Source organism: Anser cygnoides, chromosome 11 (assembly GCF_040182565.1).
Source record: "Anser cygnoides isolate HZ-2024a breed goose chromosome 11, Taihu_goose_T2T_genome, whole genome shotgun sequence".
Taxonomy (NCBI): domain Eukaryota; kingdom Metazoa; phylum Chordata; class Aves; order Anseriformes; family Anatidae; genus Anser; species Anser cygnoides.
Genome location: NC_089883.1, coordinates 3389602 through 3407837, shown reverse-complemented (window position 1 = coordinate 3407837; position 18236 = coordinate 3389602). Strand labels below are relative to the sequence as shown.

General features: G+C 51.8%; 1 protein-coding gene and 1 long non-coding RNA gene across 2 annotated transcripts in view; one reads left to right on the top strand and one right to left on the bottom strand.

The window, feature by feature from the left end:
* CHSY1 (chondroitin sulfate synthase 1) overlaps positions 1-18236 on the bottom strand; it is a 67042-nt gene that overhangs the window by 32506 nt on the left and 16300 nt on the right. The window lies entirely within an intron of this gene.
* On the top strand, positions 5786-7015 carry LOC106036485 (uncharacterized). The gene is made up of 3 exons (XR_007168237.2): positions 5786-5868; positions 6308-6766; positions 6896-7015. It is a non-coding gene; the product is annotated as an uncharacterized lncRNA (long non-coding RNA).

Below are 18236 nucleotides of genomic sequence, written 5' to 3'. Positions count from 1 at the left end.
TCTTGTGAAGGGCAGAACTTGTCAGGAGAATGTTAATGGCTTCACAGTCATCAGAAGAGCACTCAAGACTCACCTGCAGAAGTACTTGAGAAACGGTGGTCAAGAATATGAATTGCCAGCTAATATTAAAAAACCTATAGCCAAGAACGGGAGCATTTCACGTGATTTGCGTGTGCGTGACACCTCGGCACAGCGCTTCTCCCTGCCAGTGACACGGGGACGGATCAATGCTGGAGGCTGCACTCACCTCCCCTGCAGCACGCCCGCGGGACTTCGGGAGATGTTTTATTGCTGTATCTGCTCTGGAGGGATTATCAAGTCTGCTGGCACCAAGTGCCAACCAGGGCACGCCACCTCGTAAAGCAGGCGAGCAACTTGTGCCGTGTTACATTAGGAGCTGGGGGCCGAGCCCTGGTTCCAGTGCTTCCAAAGGACAGGAACGCGCGGTTATCTAATGGAAAGTAGAGAGCTGGGTGAGTTAGGTGGCCATAAATAAATAAAGCAAGGATTTCTGCAGGAAGGCGTAACAAGAGCTGCAGTTAACGCTGGATGATAAAGCAGCAGAGGCTCCAGTAACCGAAAAGCCCAGCTGCATTAAAAGGCAGAAAAGCAGAGCAAACATCTGCTGCAGGACTGTTTAAAGAGACGCTGGCTTTCAATAACTAAAACATTAAAGGCTGCTGTATTGTCCATCACGCTTTACCACCCACTTTTTAAAAGTTGAACGGTGTTTCCAAATCCATCCTCCTGATTCTAGACGCCATTCAGGAGTGTTATGGAAACCCGCCTAATTCGCCTAGACAGTTTTGACAAATCCAAGCCAGTATGTTTAAATGTTTAGCAAGGAAACATTTTTCAGGAGATGTAAGATCTTTTATTAGACCAACTGATACAAACAAGGAGCGGAGGGGCGGGGGGGGTGAAGAGACTGACAAGCTTTCGGCATCTAAGTTGCCTTTTCCAGCCTGAAGACAGGCTGTTGGCCTGAAAACCTTTCTGCTCAGACTAAATAATATCAGAAAAATTAGGAGAGTTGGCTGCTCCTCCTCCAAACCTCACTTCATTTGTATCCTCAAACTGTCAAGGCTTCACCGTTGCTTTGTTAGATGACGAATACACCTTCGGAGAATGCACTGGAATGTACCAAATGGTTTGCAAGTCTTTTTTTTTTTTTATACAATGAGAAAACTCAAATCTGTGCATGGGAAGCATACAGCATCATCTCTCGCTGACCTCTGCTTCCCTGTCCCACACCGTAACCTCCATCCCGGCGTCCTGCACCAGCACCTCCTGGCCTAGAGGAGCCCCAAGCCCTAAGCTGCTCATGTAGGGGGCCGCCAAGCACTGCTCAGCTCAGCGGCGCAGAAGATGCTCGTTCCTTCAGACCCTCTCTCTGCAAGCGCTGCAGAGCTGAGATGCGCTCGAGGCTGCGAACGTCTCAGCAGGCCAGCCTGGTTTTCTAAATGAACCGCTTTGGATACCCTGCAAAGTCTTTTAAAGGAGGTGGATGAGCGGCCACCGGGGCCATTCGAGTTGCTGGGATCTTGCCAGCAGCAAGAGCAGCTGGTGGCCGCCTCACAGCCTGCTGCTGCTAGCCAGGAGATAGATGCTCACGAGGTTCTTCACCAATGTCACTTTCAATGGGTAGGGATGCAAGTTACAGCTCCCATCAAAGACATGCTGATACACCCTCCTGGAAAATTAATCCTAGGATTTGGTCACTTTACCCCGAGAAGCCAAATGACAGCAGTGTCAGGAGATCCCTGCCAACAGGGCACGGCTGGATAGCTCGAGCTGCGAGACGGGGAGGAGAAAAAACACCGGCAGCACTGACAGCTGGCTTCCGTGACTTCTCAGGAGGAGGAGCGGAGACCACGGCAAGCTACAGCTGAGGGACAGGGGAGGAAAGCCAGAACTGCGCCCGTCCTCGCGTCTGGTCTCACACCCATGCAGTTCTCAGAAGCGAGCCCGGTCTCCCTGCCAAGCGGCAGCTTCGGCTTCCAAGCCGGAGGCAGGCGGCTGCCCAGGGAGGCACCCGGCCCGACTGCGCGCCAGCGGGGAGGGCCGGCCCCCGCAACGGGGCGAAGCTCTCGCAGATGTGGCTCTAGAAAATGACACCTCCGATGGCAGGCGTCCTTCGGAGGGGCTGAACTCGGGGACTCCTTACCCACAGGCACCTTTCGGGAGGACTGAACAGCAAGGGCGAAGAACGCAGCGGGAGCGTGTGCTGGATAAAGCCAAGCTGCACCACGACTCGTCGCTGTTAAAGGCTTGGAAGAGAACCATAAATAAAAGACTGAGATGTTTTAAACAGCAGCTTCCCTACTCCTCCCTTAAAAAGGGGAGCAAAAAGCAAGTCCAAAATGAGGACTGACCGGCTAATCCGGCACCTAAATGAGAGAGGTCAATTCTGCATTTGACTGGAATTTCGTAATTATATTAAACCATATTATTTTTTTCTCTACCCCATAATAATAATGAAAAAAAAAACCTTAAATAGATGCCTGTGGTCTTTTGCTCTGGTATTAACAGCAGAGACAAGTGTCTCTGAAACACACACCCTGCAGGGATCTCTGTGCACATAACCTATTATGGACATTTCTATTTCCAAAGGTTTTTTTTTCCGCTAAGTGTCTGGAATAATTTGACATTTCTGTAGCATGCAACACTTTTGGGACGGATCCATATGAGTGTCCCCAGCATTTTATGAACAATCCCTTCCAAAGAGTAAAACTAAATGACAAGGCCGAGGCTCCAAAACAGGTTCTGAGCAACGATTTGCCAAAAAAAAATAAAAATAAAAATAAAAAAAAAAATCAGAGGAAAGGCTGCTGCCCAAGGCTGACTTCATTGTCTGCGGGGAGGACCCGAGATCACGTGCTGGAGTCAGAGAAGAGCGACACCAAATACAAAAAAATAAAGGGAAAGAAAAAGAAGAACATGTCAAAAGATACGTTACTACCCCAGAGTTGGAGCCAGCTGTACAAGGAGGACTTTGCAGGAAGCAGGCAGCCTCGCCAGACAGCCGTGAGAACTTCACACTTGTCAGACAACCAACCTCAGCCCTCATCACCACCTCCAGTGCTACTCCGAGAAAGAGTTGCTCAAAATCTGCAAGTTAAAGACAATTCTGTTTATAATTTATAGGCTGGGGATGGCTTAAGGCTCTCTCTTACCCCAGGTGAGAACCCATCAGGCTTGGTAACAAAGTGAATGTGGAGCAACAAAAAATAATACTAAAAAAACCCCAACCTCTCTCTGACCTCCAAAATTTACAGTACAAAAGTAAGGTGACAGGCAACGGGCAAGTACAGGCAGAGCAGAGAGCACAAGGCAAGAGATGAGGGAATAGCTTAGCATGAGAGGGCAGCGGTGTCTGCAGACCGAACACACACACACCTGGAACCGACCTGCAGAGGAAACGGGGCTCCAGATGAGCCTGACGATAAGCAGATGGCATCTGATCAAGCAAACACAGCTCCTTCCATCACGTTTTAGCCTTTTATGCGGTGGTCTTGCAGGCTGAATACACTGAGAACAAACTCTACCCACCACACTGCTACTTGCAATACAGAGCCCAGATAAAGAACAAGTGATTTTCCTAAGCTTGACCCTACGGAGACATTCTTGAGCACTTGCTTTGACCGAAGCACCCACTGGAACAATTATTTGTAGCAGCGGGAGTCCAAGGGTGGAACGGGAAAAAAAGGCTCCTGTAATGAAACACACTCGGGTGTTCAGTGCTCTGCGTAGCCCTTCGCTGCCCCAAGCTTTGCATTTCAGCTGTGGCAGAAGTTAAGAAGAGAGGGAAGACATCACATCGCACCGCCGCGCGTTCTCGGGGAGTTCCGCACGCGGCCGGCTTAGCAATCCTGCCGTTTTTAATCACAGCTGTGCTGAAAGGTAATGTGTTTGCCCATTACGGCTTACAACTGGGAAACATTTAGGGAACGAACAGCATGTTAGCATGGCTTCGTTTCCAGCAGCTAAAAGAGGCTTCTGAGAGTCCTCCTTAATGGTGTGGACATTTGTTTCATTGCATGAGACTTCACGCTCTGGCTTAGGATTAAAGTGTCATAGGGGGATTTACTGATTTAACTGAATACTTGCTTTCTGAGAGAGAAATTCCAGTTGTCTGCTGCTCAGCTCTATCTAGCCATCAATACAAGCCAATTTCAATTTCAGGTTTTCTGAGTGCCTGGATTAAAAGAAAAAGAGGTGAAAATAAAAATCCACTTTAGCATGGAAAAAAAATCAGACAAAACAACAACAAAACCAAGAAACATTTTAAAAGGGGGAAAAAAAAAAGCACATGGGTTTTCCTAAAGATATTCAGAAGTCCGTCCTGCTCAGCTTTTATGACTTCCAGCTCCCCGTTTACTCAAACACCCAAACTTGCTGGCCTGCCACGCAGAGCGGAGCGTTGCGGGCCTGCCTTTTGTCTGCTGCCCCAACTTGTCCGATCCTCCGGCTTGCTGCAGAATGGGAATGAGGCAGGAGCCTCGGCAGCGCAGCCTTCCCCCGCCGCCCCGGGCAGAGGAACACCCATAAAGCACAGGAAGCCGAGCTCCAACTCAATCGAGCTAATCAGATCAGCAATTATTTTCCGTAGTGTCGTCATGTTCAAGCATAAACATGCTTATCTTTGCGCTTAAGATAGAGAAGAGACCAAGCATTACCGCAATGATCCCTTTTCATGCCTGATTCTGTTGCAGGAGCTATAATCCTGGATGGAAAAAAGGCTAAGGAGTCGTTTCGTTCTGTCCTTAAAGCTCCAGCATTTTCAGAAGCCTATGGGACTGCAAGTATTTGTGATTATTATTTTTTTTGCTTTTTTACCTTTTTACAAGACAAACTAATGCCATTTATTTTAAAGGCTGCAGGCAAAGGAAGAAGGACATAATCAATTCAATACTATAAAAATACGTTCCAACCACAAAAATCATTATTAGCAACAAATTTTTAGGACACAGCTCTTTAGGGGGACACAACTTTTTAAGGGCTTGGAACCAGATGACCTTTAAGGTCCCTTCCAACCCAAGGCTTTCTATGAACTCCTAAGCTGTTCACCTTTCAAAACCGGTTTTGAGCAAAGAAAGCCTTCAGCTTAAATATTCGCTTCTCTAACAGCAGTTTAACAGATATGATGAGCTGCCAAATCCTCCCCTTATCGTACAGAGAAACAAACCAAAACCCACTACACAACCAGACTAAGTCAGTCCTGGAACCAACACCAGTCTGTCCTCCTCAGAAATGCTTCCAGCTCTAAAAACGAGATGTTTGGTACAGATTCAGAGGCAGAAAAGCACTCCACGGAGATGTGCTCCTTACCTTCTGAAAAAAAAAAAAAAAAAAAAAAGTGACATCCTGACATCCAAGCACCCACAAAACTCTCGGAAAATCCTTAACTGCTAGAGGAGTGCTCAAATCACAACAGCTTTTGCCTCTGTCGAAAGCCACATTGGTGTTGGTGTTGCTCCGGGGAGCTCCGAGAGCCTGTCCAGGTGCAGCCGGTGCTGCCCACGGGGGCACCTCCTGGCCTCACGCTGCCACCCAAGGGAGGCCAGAAAGCAGCGCCAGGTCGGGCGCCCCAACCTCAACAAAGCCTTTAAGGGGCCTTACTCGTCCCTGTGATTGAGCATCGGAAAGACGAACGACCTAGACGCTGTTCTTAAATCATCAGACATCAGTAGCAAAAGCAGATGTCTCTCCTCCTTCCCCACCTGCGTGCAGTTAGCCCCAGGCCACAGCTCGTTACGAAAGGACATTAACTCATCAGCTTTAAAGAGCTCCTGGCTTCACGTTGCGTTGTTCAGATGTTCTCCCGCTGTCGCAGTGCCCTTTGGAGCACCGTAAAGGACGGGGCAGGTGGGAAGAGAAGGGGGAGCACAGCAAGAACGCTGAGGGAACCGCGGGTGTTTGGTCTGGGGAAGAGGAGGCTCAGGGCAGGCCTTATTGCTCTGTGCAGCTGCCTGAAAGGAAGGGGTGGGGAGCTGGGGCCGGCCTCTTCTCACAGATAACTGGTGATAGGACTGAGGGAATGGCCTCACGTTGTGCCAGGGGAGGTTCAGGTTGGAAATGAGGAGACATTTCTTCTCAGAAAGAGCGGTCAGGCGTTGGGACGGGTTGCCCAGGGAGGTGGTGGAGTCACCGTCCCTGGGGGTGTTCAAGGGAAGGTTGGATGTGGTGCTTGGGGACATGGTTTAGGGGGTGACATTGGTGGTAGGGTGGACCAGATGATCTTGAAGATCTCTTCCAACCTCAGTGATTCTGTGATTCTATGTGTTAATGGCATCCCCACCTCCAGGGCCAAGCAGCTAAAGCCATACGTCCTCCACAACACCGCGCAGCCCCAAAGCAGATGATGTTCCTGCTGCCCCATACAGCTGGAAGGGCTGGGGGAGGACCCAGCAGAGCAACAAGCTGCCCCGGTGTGTGGCAGAACCCGGGCGGATGGATGAAGGGAGCAGTAAGGGCGTTAGGAGCCAAGGGATGATCGACTCAAACGATGACAAATATTTGCAGAGCGGTAATCCAAACGAGAAGGGACAGGTTAACCGTGAAAACGAGGTGTTCCCTTCTGTTCCGAGGCAAAGACGTTATTCAGCTACAATTTATAGAGGAAAAACAGATCTTCCCAGTGAATCAGGAAGAAACGTCACTGAACGAGGGGCTGAGATGCACAAAATGTCCAGAACCAGCATTTTACAGGGCTGGCAGAGAGGAAGCCTTAGGCTCTCCCTGAAAAGTACAAGGGAGGAGAAAGGTAAAGTTTGCAGATATGACCTGAAGTCCCACCACTCTCTCCTATTACAAAACCACTCTGCTTCATTCCCTTCCGGAAATTTCAATCTTACTGCATAATTGCTTTCTCCATTACTTTTCCCATTTATAGGTCAGAGCCCACAGCAGAGCCCAGCACTTCACCAGCGGGGTATTTCTGGCGTCCGTGCAGACAGTTAATGCCCACTACACAACTTGAGCATTTGAAATCTCAGCTTACATGATAATGTGCACGGGATACCTGCTACTGTCTTTAATTGTGTAAGCACCAAGGCAGTCAGGTGTTCAGGACGACTGTACGGACCGTAGCTGGATTTTCACTTACACCTGCCTTACAACATCTCACGCGCTTAAAAATCGACAGTGATCATAACTGATTATTTGGCTCTGCCCAATTGCTGCCTAGACAATGGAAAAGTGACTGCAGTTCTCGGAATATCAACATTTATTGAGCAACAAGTGCAAAAATAATTAAAATTGATCAGAGGAACTGGATTATTTGCAGTTAGAGATAGTGTAACCGTAAAAAAAAAAAAGGGCTTTCAGAGGATAGGTGTGTGTTCAAACCGGCAGTACAATGCGGATACAAATCAGAGGTGCTTGCACTTCACAAATACTTCCTGCACTGCGGAAACAAGGTTCATTATTTGCATGTCTGAATGAACGCATGGCAAACGATGTGGAAAATCTCATCAATGTATTTACCTAGGGCTTGCAGGATTGTATTTGTCAAGTTACTGTCATCTTGGAGACTTTTATATTACATGTGCTTTTTATAAGCAACGATGTTTATTAATGTACAGAGTAACTTCAGTGGTTTTATCTACGTAAGAGTATTTTCCACAGCTGTAACTTCTCATTCCTTTTCCCCCATTTAATTTAACCTCCAAACACCAAGTCTGATATCCTAACGGTGCCACGGCAGTGCTTAGCTCTCCCCTGCTGATGGGAACAGCAGGCAGAACAGGTAACCCATAATGAAATTGCTTCTCCTACCTCTCTGAGCACTGAATTTGCTCTGTAAGTCCTTCCCAAGTCACAGTCAATGCAAGACATTATTGACGTCTACTACCAAGAGCAGATCCTATATAATTAATAAAATCAGACGTTCTGCAGCTTGTCACCCGACCCCACACACAATATTTATGATGGGCTTTGCGCATTTCCAAGGGAGATTCCCAGCTAGATAATGGGAGAGTCAGCGCTGGAGCCCAGTCCTGCAGAAGCCCAAGACACCAGGCTTTATAAAGTCCTGCCAGTCTCATGTACAGAACAGCTATTTTGGATAATTACAGAAGCTGTAATAATGCCTTTGGAGTCCCATGAAGTTGAGCTCACTGCAACTCAGATGCAGTCTTGCAAGCTTTTGAAGAAGGGACTCCATTTGCTTGAATGAAATCCTGAACAAAACCATCCTTTAGACCTCACTGTTTTCTTGGGGTACTTGACAGCCACACGCAAGATGTCTAAGCCTAACTTTTAGCTGACGTAAACCAGCACAACCTTGCTACCTGATCAAGTCGCGTGCCATTTCCACCAGAGGGAAATTCAGCCTTAGGAGATGTCCTGTTCAGAAGTAACTCATCTGAAAAGCAGGGCGAGGACCCACTGGGTGCCAGCGCCCACCCACCTCGGTCTGCGGGCAGCCCTGCACGTGCTTTCTGTGCCAGTACTTGAATTTTTGGGTGTCCACTGCGAGCCCCGGGGTTTCAGCCCCGCAGCTGGCCGGTGCTTCCCGGAGCCGAGGGCTCTGCTCTCCTCGTGGGAGGGCGCGCTCAGCTCTTCGAGTGGAAAAATGTGGTGAAAGCCAGCAAGAAATTACAAAGAAGGTCTGAAGCACGATAAAATACTGAGAGCTTGCTAGCTGCCATGCACCTCGGCTTTCAGTGACGTCTTTAGCACAGCCTCCACATTTTCAAGTCCCTTCTGTTAAACGGGCATGATTAATTCCCCTGCAGTTTTCCAAGCCTGCTTCTGCTTGGAAGCCAATTTAGCAATTAAATTAATCGTCAAATATTTCTTGCCAGAGAATAAAAAGGGAGTTTCACCTCGCCTGGGCAAAATGCAATTCCCAGCGGATTTGAGAAGTTAATGAGTGGAACGGTTATAAAAAAATGTAAAAAACTGGCAAATCAGACAGCCAAGAAAGAGACAGGAAGTGACAGATTTAAGAAAATACCTCTAAAGTAGAGGAAATGAGTTGTCCTTTAAGAAGAAATCATACATATAAAGCACATAAAACAGAGTATTCTTTGTAGACTTGACTGAAGAAAGAAAGAAAAAAAAATTTAAAAAAAAAAAGACACATCCTGAATAGCATTAAAAGCAAGACAGCTTCAGTGGCTAGCCTCAGCTACTGAAGATGGAAATTTGAACAATTTGAAAAGCAGTGGCCAAAACCTATCTGTAAGAGGAAAGAAAGAAAGAGAGAGGGAAAAAAGCCACTAAATGCGCCGAGAGGAGCCAGGAAAGACACACAGCCTCTCGCTACACAGAGTGCTGCTGTGCTGTACTTACTCTGTGCAGGTAAAGTACTAATGGTGATGCTCTCGAACAGCTATGAGGAACTGAAAATAATGGCAATATGCATAGGCATCCGCTGGGAGAGGGGTGCTGAGAAAAGCCATGTGTTGGCTTCTATTTGGGTGAAGTTCTCCTCAACTTCTGCAGCCAGCTACAAACCGGAGACCCCCCTGCAGCAAGGGGGGATTACGCACAACCTGAGGAGTGCACAACAAGACACGCCTGTACCAGAGGGACCACGGGCAGTTCCCAAGCTCCGACCAGCAAGAATTGATACTGAGCTCACGGACACCCCACAAAGCACCCCTGGGCACCCCACACAGCACCCCCAGACACCCCACACAGCACTCCTGGGAAGGGACAGGCAGCAGCGGCGAGGAAGGTGTTAAGGGGCTTTGTCAAGTGGCACTGACATTTTAAAGAGGAAGCTCAGGGTACGTACACTTCATGTGAAACGAAGCCTTCCCAAAATGCTATTTTTAAAGCTAGCTGCTATAGTGCAGTAAATGTCACGTATAAAAGTGCTTTATTGTGTGCAAACACCTTTCAGAGCAAACGTAACCTCGGAGATCGTGAGTTCATCCCTACAAAAGAACATTTCACTGTCCAGACGTGTTCAGCAAGGTTTTGCCCAGAGGGGGAAGAAAAAAAAATGCAAGAGAAAAAAAAAAGATCTTTACTCCATTTTAGGACTGCGAAAGGCATTTACTAAGACATTTCTGTACAGCTAAAACGTTCTCTTTCATTATAATGTTATCTCATTAAATATAAATTTACCTGGACCTGACTCCTCACTATCGGAATGATTTAAAACCTCTTTCGCTAGGTAGAGAAATTAGGCCAATTAATAAACCTGAAATCCTTCTGCCACAAGGATTTCCCCTGAAAGGGCTTTAGCAGCAGATTTAGCCCTGGAGTGCTTCAGGCGAGCTCGCAGCCCGGCTCTCTCCGGCTGCGAAGGCAGCAGCGGTTGCAGCGAGCAACAAGTCTGCCTCTGTGCCGCGTCACCCAGCACCGCCTCGCCGGCGTGACAAAGTGCCTGCTGGGGAGGGTCCAAACAAAGCCCACTTCATCTTGCGTTTCCTAGAAATCGGTTAAAAAAAAAAAACAGAGAAAGAAAGGACGAGAAAAAAGCCCTCATCCCGAGCTGTGGCGATGGAGGGTGCCGGGAAGCCGAGGTGCTGCCCCCAGAGCAGAGCTGCCCGCCGGCCTCTCCGCCGGCCGCCTGCCTGCAGCCATCCCGCGGGCATTTCACGTGTTTCACGTGTGGTAAGTGAAATCCTGTCAGCATCGCCTGCTTGCCACTGTTACCTGGAGACACTGCCAGCAGGTTCCTCCAGCAGCTTGCTGAGGGGGTGAGAGTTACAACAGACCTGCATCAACCGAGGTTATTTCGCTGCAGAGAGGAATAAAGCTTGGGTTAGCCCCCCCATCTGCTATTTTGCCTCTGGTCTCCTCAGTTCCGTGCTGGGAGAGCACCTCCATGGTGCCTTCTCCTTCAGGGGCATACAGACACAGCACACACACACACACGTGCAAATCCTCCATCGTTCTAGCACGTCCCCACAAACAGAGGACAGAGAAACGAGGCGGAGCGACCCGTCACCTCTCCAGGCTCCCGTTCTGCCCAGCGGGCTCTGGGTTGGGCAGGCAGGGATTCGCCCGCCCGACGAAGCCCCGCGCGCTGCCAGCAGCTCTGGTTTGGAACTCAACACCCACGGGCGGCCGTGCCCCGGTGCCCTCCATGGGCCCTTCCATTTTCCTTCACCTTCAGCTCTTACAAACCTCCCAGTTCCTGAGACATCTGAGTTCCCCAGGCTGTCCTAGCACCCGAACACCTCCCAGCTCTGACCTCCGGCCAAGCGTTTGCCCTCATGGCATGGATCCTCCTCCTTCCCCGTTCCTCCCTCGCTGTGCCTTACACACCTGGGAGGGCTGCCAGCCCGGCACGGCCGAGTTCCCACTCCCCAGAGGACAACTGCCAAGGGCTGGTGACTTACAGACACCTTCCTACGGCCGAGGGCCACGAGACAGCTTACCCACCACCCCAGGGACCCGCTGGTGAGAGCTCAGGGGGACCCGGAGCATCCGGCTTTACCAAGAGGCTGCCCAGGAATAAAAGCTCCCCTAAAGCACCGGCAAGAAGCTCTCCCTTTACCAGGCTGCTTGCCTAAACTGCATTAGATTTACATTAAAACCCCATTAAAAATATCTGCGTCTGTTCTCGCTCGCTTATCGCTCCCCAAAGAACCGCGTGGCGTCCGGCCATTTGCCGCGCCTCTCCCAAAATCTCCTGGCCCCGGAGCTTTGCCAAGCGAGGGCTGCAGCTCACGGCCCCCGGCATTTCCTGCAAGACACGCGGGGACACAGCAACCCGCACGGGATTGCAGCGGGTCGAACGCAGAAGGACCTCGCTCCGCTGTCCGTCTGTCACAGGTTCACTCGTGGGGAAGTGAAAACAACCCCAACTGGGTCACACTTATCACCCAAAACTGCATCCCAGGCCAACAGGGTTACCGCCCTAACGGGACACGGCGCCAGCAACTTCCCTGGCAGGATGGGCTCGAATCCACCGGGCAACTGGATCGAAGAAGAATGGACAATCCCATGGCTTGTTCAAAACGTTATAGAAGACACAGGTTGAATGTTAATCAGAAAGAGAAAAGTACTGATCATCACCATATCAATGGGCTCAGTTTAGCTTTCAGCGCTCATTATTGTCTGGTGTGGGACGCAGGACTGAGGCTGCCCGGGTATTTCCAAGTTTCAAAGTTATAGCTGTGGTCTGGTTCCCAAAGGCTGGCGTAGAAAGGACTGCAGCGACTCTTAGGATTCAAAAATAAAAGAAAAACATGACAGCATTATCCATGCAGCAACGCTCAGGAACGGGGTCTGGAGTATTTTACAGCGGTTCTGCTATAGCCCAGCACACACGAGGACGGGAACATTTACTTTAGCCAACCAGAGTGCACGAGCACGCAGGGTTACAAGGAAAGGGGGACTTTCCAGCACAATGCACAGCAACCAGGGGAGCCGAACCAGAATATCAAGATGTGGCCATATTTCCCTATTATTGACCACTGAAACACCACGAGAACCACTGCAGCTCCTTTCTTCCACGTATAATCATCATATTGATGAAACTGGCACCGACCCCGAGCTGGACGCGGCTGTTCCGCCCCGCCACACAAAGAGACGCAGGCACAAAGACAACCAGTGACGTTATGTTGGCTACCGAAGAAAAACAAAACCCAAGCCACTGTTCTTCGCCGCACACCCTCTGCTTGGCCAGGAAGAAAACACGCTCTCAGAAGTCACTTTCAGACCTCGGTTCCGAACGAAGAGCTGACTGTTTAGCACGGTAACGAGGCACGAAATGATACCAGCTACGACGCAGGCTGCTCGGCGCTTCGTCTGTGCTGGCCACCAGGCAGGTGCCCGAGCGCTCGCCCTTCGATTGAGCTCGGCTGCCACGCCAGAACACGTCCCTGCGGCACCGCTTTAGTGCAGGACGGTTCTGCTGGCGTGCCAAAGCAGCTGAGAATCAGAGAGCATTGCTTTCCTGGCAGGTATTCCTCCTCGCCTGGGGGGAGACAGGCACAGGGGAGTTCTACGTCTAGAAAGAAGGAGATCGTCGCGGCCCATCAGATACGATATCCGGCTCTGAGGATTAGAGCCGTGTCACAGCGCGAGCCAGGGCAAACGGCAGGTTGTTCCTGAACTCACACCTTGTAACATTTTGCTGTTTACTTAATTATTTTTTTTTTGAGACCGATTTCCCTTCTGAAAGCTCATCTCTGTCCTCCCCTGCCTTCCCCCCCACCACCTGCCCAGCTCCTGCATTCTCACCGGAGAAACCGCCGGCAACCAGGGGGCCGTGAAGGTCTGCCTCGTCTTCACACTCCTCAACGAGACAGTTTGCTCAGGAACTGCAAGCCTGCTTCTCCTCCGCCCTCCAGCACTTCCAACCTCAACGCGTGTCGCTGCGCTGACCCTTTGCACATGAGCACCCGTGCCACAGCTACCTGCTTTACACGGGTGGCTGGAAACAAATTGGTTCGCTGTGAGCTGCAGAAGGAGCAGCGTTTGCTCAGTAACCATCGAGCAGAGCATTGCACAAGAGCGGCTACTTCAGCCAGCCCGATATTGCAAACGCCAAAGGAATTTGGTTCCCTCGTATCTCTGCTCATGGGACCTCTGTTTAGAATATTTGGAATTTCTCAGACTCCACCGCGCTACGACCCCCCCTGGGTTTCGCTCTGGCTCTCTTGCTTTCGCCACCTTTCACCTCCAGGAGGTTGCTCCCCACCCCTGCACGCTGCTCCCGGTGCTGGGGGGGATCTCTTCTCCTGCTCGGCTCCCCCCATCTTCATTAACAAATTGCCTTCAATGAGTGTCCTGGGCTCTGGTTCAGAGAGGCTGCCGGAGAACCGCAGCTTTGTCCCTGCAGGGCTCCTCAATTCGTTCGCTCTTTGATGCCCTCTGGGATCCGAAGCAGACAATGCTGATTATTTTTTGCAATTTCGACCTGTGGCTTTTCTGCACCGAACCGGTGGAGGAGGCGGGGGGGGGAGCATTTCCTGAGCTCACCCTGAGAAAAGGCCCATTCCGGCAGAAAATTCAGCCCTCCCTCCCGAAAACAAGTCTGCTCCTGCCTGCCCTCGCTTCGGCCCTGACGGTGGAATTTTAATTGAAGCGCCTGGTGCAGGAGGGGAGCGGAGGTGTGGTTTGGCTGCAGGACACCGGGCCAGGACCTCCTGGACTCCCCACCTTGCCCTGACGGTTCCTCCTGCGGTGCCCCGGGGATAACCCTGCGCCGTGCAGGAGAGCTCTCCTTCCACCGAGGGGGCACGGGAAGGTTTGCAGGCGCTTTGACGCCGAAGCACAGGATTCTAGACCTAAGAATCCTCCCTCGGCGTCCTGGGAAATCTGGTTCCTCCAAGCTCTCCCCGCCAGCAAGGTCAAAACCGCGCTTCTCCAGGCTCGCTTGAGAACGACAGCCAGTCTGAAATTAAGTCGAAAAGTAATTTCTCACCCGCTCGTGAGAGAGGCCGCAGAAAGCTTAAACGCGTCCTTCAAAGCCCAAGCGACCTTCAGCGAGAGCAGCACAGTCCCCAGAGCACAGAGCAAGTGGGGGCACACGTCCCCAGGGCAGAGCTGCTGCTCCCGAGGGACACAGACCCGGCGGTGGCTCGTACCCCGGACCTGCCCCGTGGCACCTTTTGACACGTTCAGCTCCCAGTTTTCAATATTTATCCACGCTACTGGAGCGCAAGAAAATGTTCAAGGGAAAGAGCTTAATGGGAAACAGGGCACGTCCCTCCTGTGCTCTTCCTTCACCCCATGAGATCCGTCTCTTGGTAATTCGATGAGAAGCTGTTTTTCCACCCAAGCTCTCCCTCGAGTCCCAGAGCCAGCGGTGACAGCATGAGAATGCTATTTGGGAACGGAACTGGAGGACTGTCAGCTAGCTTTGGGGGGTTAAAAACAACAACAAAAAAAAAAAAAAGGGCAAAGAAAGCCAAACACAGGAGGCAGGAGATGGCAAACTGTGAAGATGCCTAAAAGCCAAAGGAGGCGAACTTCAGAGAGGCGAACTTCACTTAGCAGCCGCCTCTCTCCCTTCGCTCCCTCCCCTAGGTCTCAAAGGATGAGTGTGCGTTTCTGGGCAGGGCTGGCTGCAGCCAAGTCTCCGTGTGAAATCAGCACGAGGACACGGACAGGAGAAAAATGACTTCGGGCAGACGGGGCAAGAAGCTGGGGAGGGGAAAGACAGGGGGAAAGCAGTCCAGAGGCTGCAAAGAAAATCAAAAACGTTACGAAGCCGGGGATCCCCTCCAGCTGGGACGTGCCCTGCGGGGGACAGGGGTCCCTCCACACTGGTGCAGGCCGTGTTTCAGGCCAGGTCTGTCCCCACGTGTGTGACGGGAGGATTCCAGTCCTGCTTTCGCAAGGGAAAGCCTCCGAGGCACCCCTCCATCACCACGAGCACCGGGCCGCCGCGCGGCTCCCTGCCCTCAGAAGGAAGGGGAGGCAGCGCGCGAACAACATCCCCCTGTCCGTCGCGGCCCCAGCGCCTGCATACCTCCAGCGGTAACCGCTGCTAGCAGGCTGAGGCACCTCGGCAGACGGACGGCCAAGCGCCTATAAAGGAGCCTTTGTGCCGGCTGACGGGGAACAAGGCATTTTCTGTCCCCGACCACCTAGCCGAGCGAGCGGGGCCGCGCGTTGCACGCTTCCTCCGCCCCGGGAGCCGCGAGGGCAGATGGCGGGACGCAGACACGACCTGCAGAGCCCCGCGGGGGTCCCCCGTGGGGAGCCGTGCCGCGACGGCGCGGAGGTGATGCCGCCCTCACCCCTCATCTTCCTCCCGCACCAAACCCGCGCTGCGTGGCACCGGGCGGGCAGGGCTGCGGGTCAGCAGGGACTCGTCCCCGCGGCGGTGTCCACGCGGTCCTGAGCCCTGCCATCCTAATCCCACCCCCGGCCCCCGGTCCTGCCTTTTACCCCATCACTTATCCTTTTCACCTTCACCCTAGTTCCCCGCTCCGAGACCAGGCTCGTTCTCTGAGGCCGCAGGAGCCGCGGTGTTATTTTTGGCCCGGAATAGATAAGGAGCCACGTGGACGCTTTCTCCCCCGAACAAGCGCACGCGGCGGTGACGATACCAGCAGCAGACGTCAGGACTCGGCTGCTCACGTTATTCCACGGGATCGGAGGTGGCTCTGCTTGCAGCTGGGCCCGTCGCGACGCAGCGGCGAGGCGACACGCAGCTGCAGGAGGCTCTCGCAGCGCCTGCAGCAGGGTTTCAATGCCAAGGAGCCAGAGAAGGGGGAGAAAGGTTACTTGGAAAAGTCACAAAAAAAATCGTTCTGCTCCAAACCTGGAAAAGTCACAGCTTCGTAATATTCCCAGGGAGGAAAAAGCCCTGCTGCTTTGTGAAGATTAAACCCACTACTGTCTCTTGGTTGGTTTTTGCTTTTTTTTTTTTGTCTTTAATGAAGTTCCCCTTGGCCAAAGATGTTAGGAAGTGTCTTCGACAGGAGAAGGATATAAAACCGAGCATGTCAGCTCAGTAAGCTGTGATAAGGTTAAACAAACACGTAAGGCAAGGTAAGGGTGAGGTTTCTTAACAAATCATCCGTGAGAAGGTTAAACAAATTTCTCTCTTGTCAGGACAGCAAAGATACGCGTGCTCACAAGAAAACCTTTGCTGACCTGGACGGCGAACGCGAGAGGCGTGCGTGCTGGAGTCACCCCAGGCCAACAGGGCCATAGTTAGGGAAGCATCGGGGCTGAAGGCTGTATGGAACCACTAAAAAATGGGGTCAGGCTTCCAACCCACCCATAAATGGAGGAGGATTGTAGGAAAAAGTATTTATAAAAAGCCAGACCTCAGACGCAGACAGTTGGCCATCCAGCACTCATGCACACTGACCATTAATTATGGACACCCACTGCTGAGAACTTTCTCAGTCCTTATTAAGGACAAGGAACGTTTGCCTTACGCAGAAACGCTGAGGAGCGAGCTCTGCTGTCTCATGGGCAAATGTTTTCTCTCCCTGTAGGACAGTAACACATTAAAAAGCACGGCTACGAAGGATTAAGGCAGCTCCGTTAATACAAACTAGCACACTCTCCTGCGTTCCTCGCTAATACAGCGCTGACATAACCAGCCAAAACATTTAGCTTCAACTCAAATAAGGTTTAAAGAAGTTACTGCCAAGTGATTAAGCCCATTGAAGGCTTATGAGCAGAGGAACCTTCCTCAATGCTCCGCTGCGAGTCTCAGCGCCCTTTTCTCACCGGTGGCACCGAGCTGGGGCAGCAGCCGTGGGGAGGAGCAGGCAGCGAGCTTCCACCACCAGCCCCGTGCCTCTCCAAGCCACCCACAAGGGCCGAGCATGGTCACAGTCCATGGTTGGGGTTTCTTGGTGTTTCCTCGCTGTGCTTCCCTCCTCGTGCCAGCAGGGAGAAGAGGACAGGAGCACTCCGGGACCCGCAAGCAGCTCTTCTGCCACCATCATCCTGCTTCCTAACGAACTGCTGCCTGAGCCCAAACTGTGGGCTCCTGCTTCCTTCCTTGCTAATCCTAACCTCTGTCTAAGAACCTGTGCTTAATCCCCGAAGAGTGCCAGATGCTTCCGAGGGCAGCTTCCAAGAACAAAAACACGGCTCCCAGCTGGAGCTCCCCAAAGCCATTCAGTAGGGAGGATTAACCCCAGAGCCTTGCACGGAGTTTAGATGCAGTGGGCACGACCCTACCCGTGCTCCGCGGTTACACAAGAGCACGTCGTGCCTTCTCCCAGCCGTCTTTCTGAGTTAATTCCTCTGAAGTACGAGGTCCGGGAGCTGCACCACCCGGGGCTCCATCCTGCCCTGACGTGCTCTCAGCCGCACGCCGGAGCGGACACAAAACGCAGCCCCAGCAACGTCGCCAGGGCGTCACGAGATGCACAGCATCTCGGCTCCAAGGGCGCCGCGCAGCCTGCAGAGCTCACCTGGGCGCAGGGAACCTGCTGGGCTGGAAAAGGGCTCGCCGCGGGGGCCTTCCTCCGTCCACAGGGCTCCTCATCACGGTACGCAGCGCGCCACGGGCGTTGTATAGGTGGATAAGGAGATTTCCAGTTCAAAAGGTCTTAGGAAGCGTTTGGGGCCACCAGCAGCAATTTAAGTTACACTCAAGCTTTTGACTTTTTCTGAAGCCACCGTCATCGCCACACAAGCTGCAAGCCCCCGGCATGAGGCTGAACCCATTCTCGAGCGTCCCACCGACAAAAAGCTGCCACAACTTCTGCTTCCCTACTGCAGCAATATTTTGAACTTGCTCAAAATGCGGCTGAGATCATCGCTGACGACTGCCTTGCTTTCACTGAGGGCAGCAGCGGAAACCCACCTTCAGGAATGGGGTTTAGAAACTAACCAGCGCC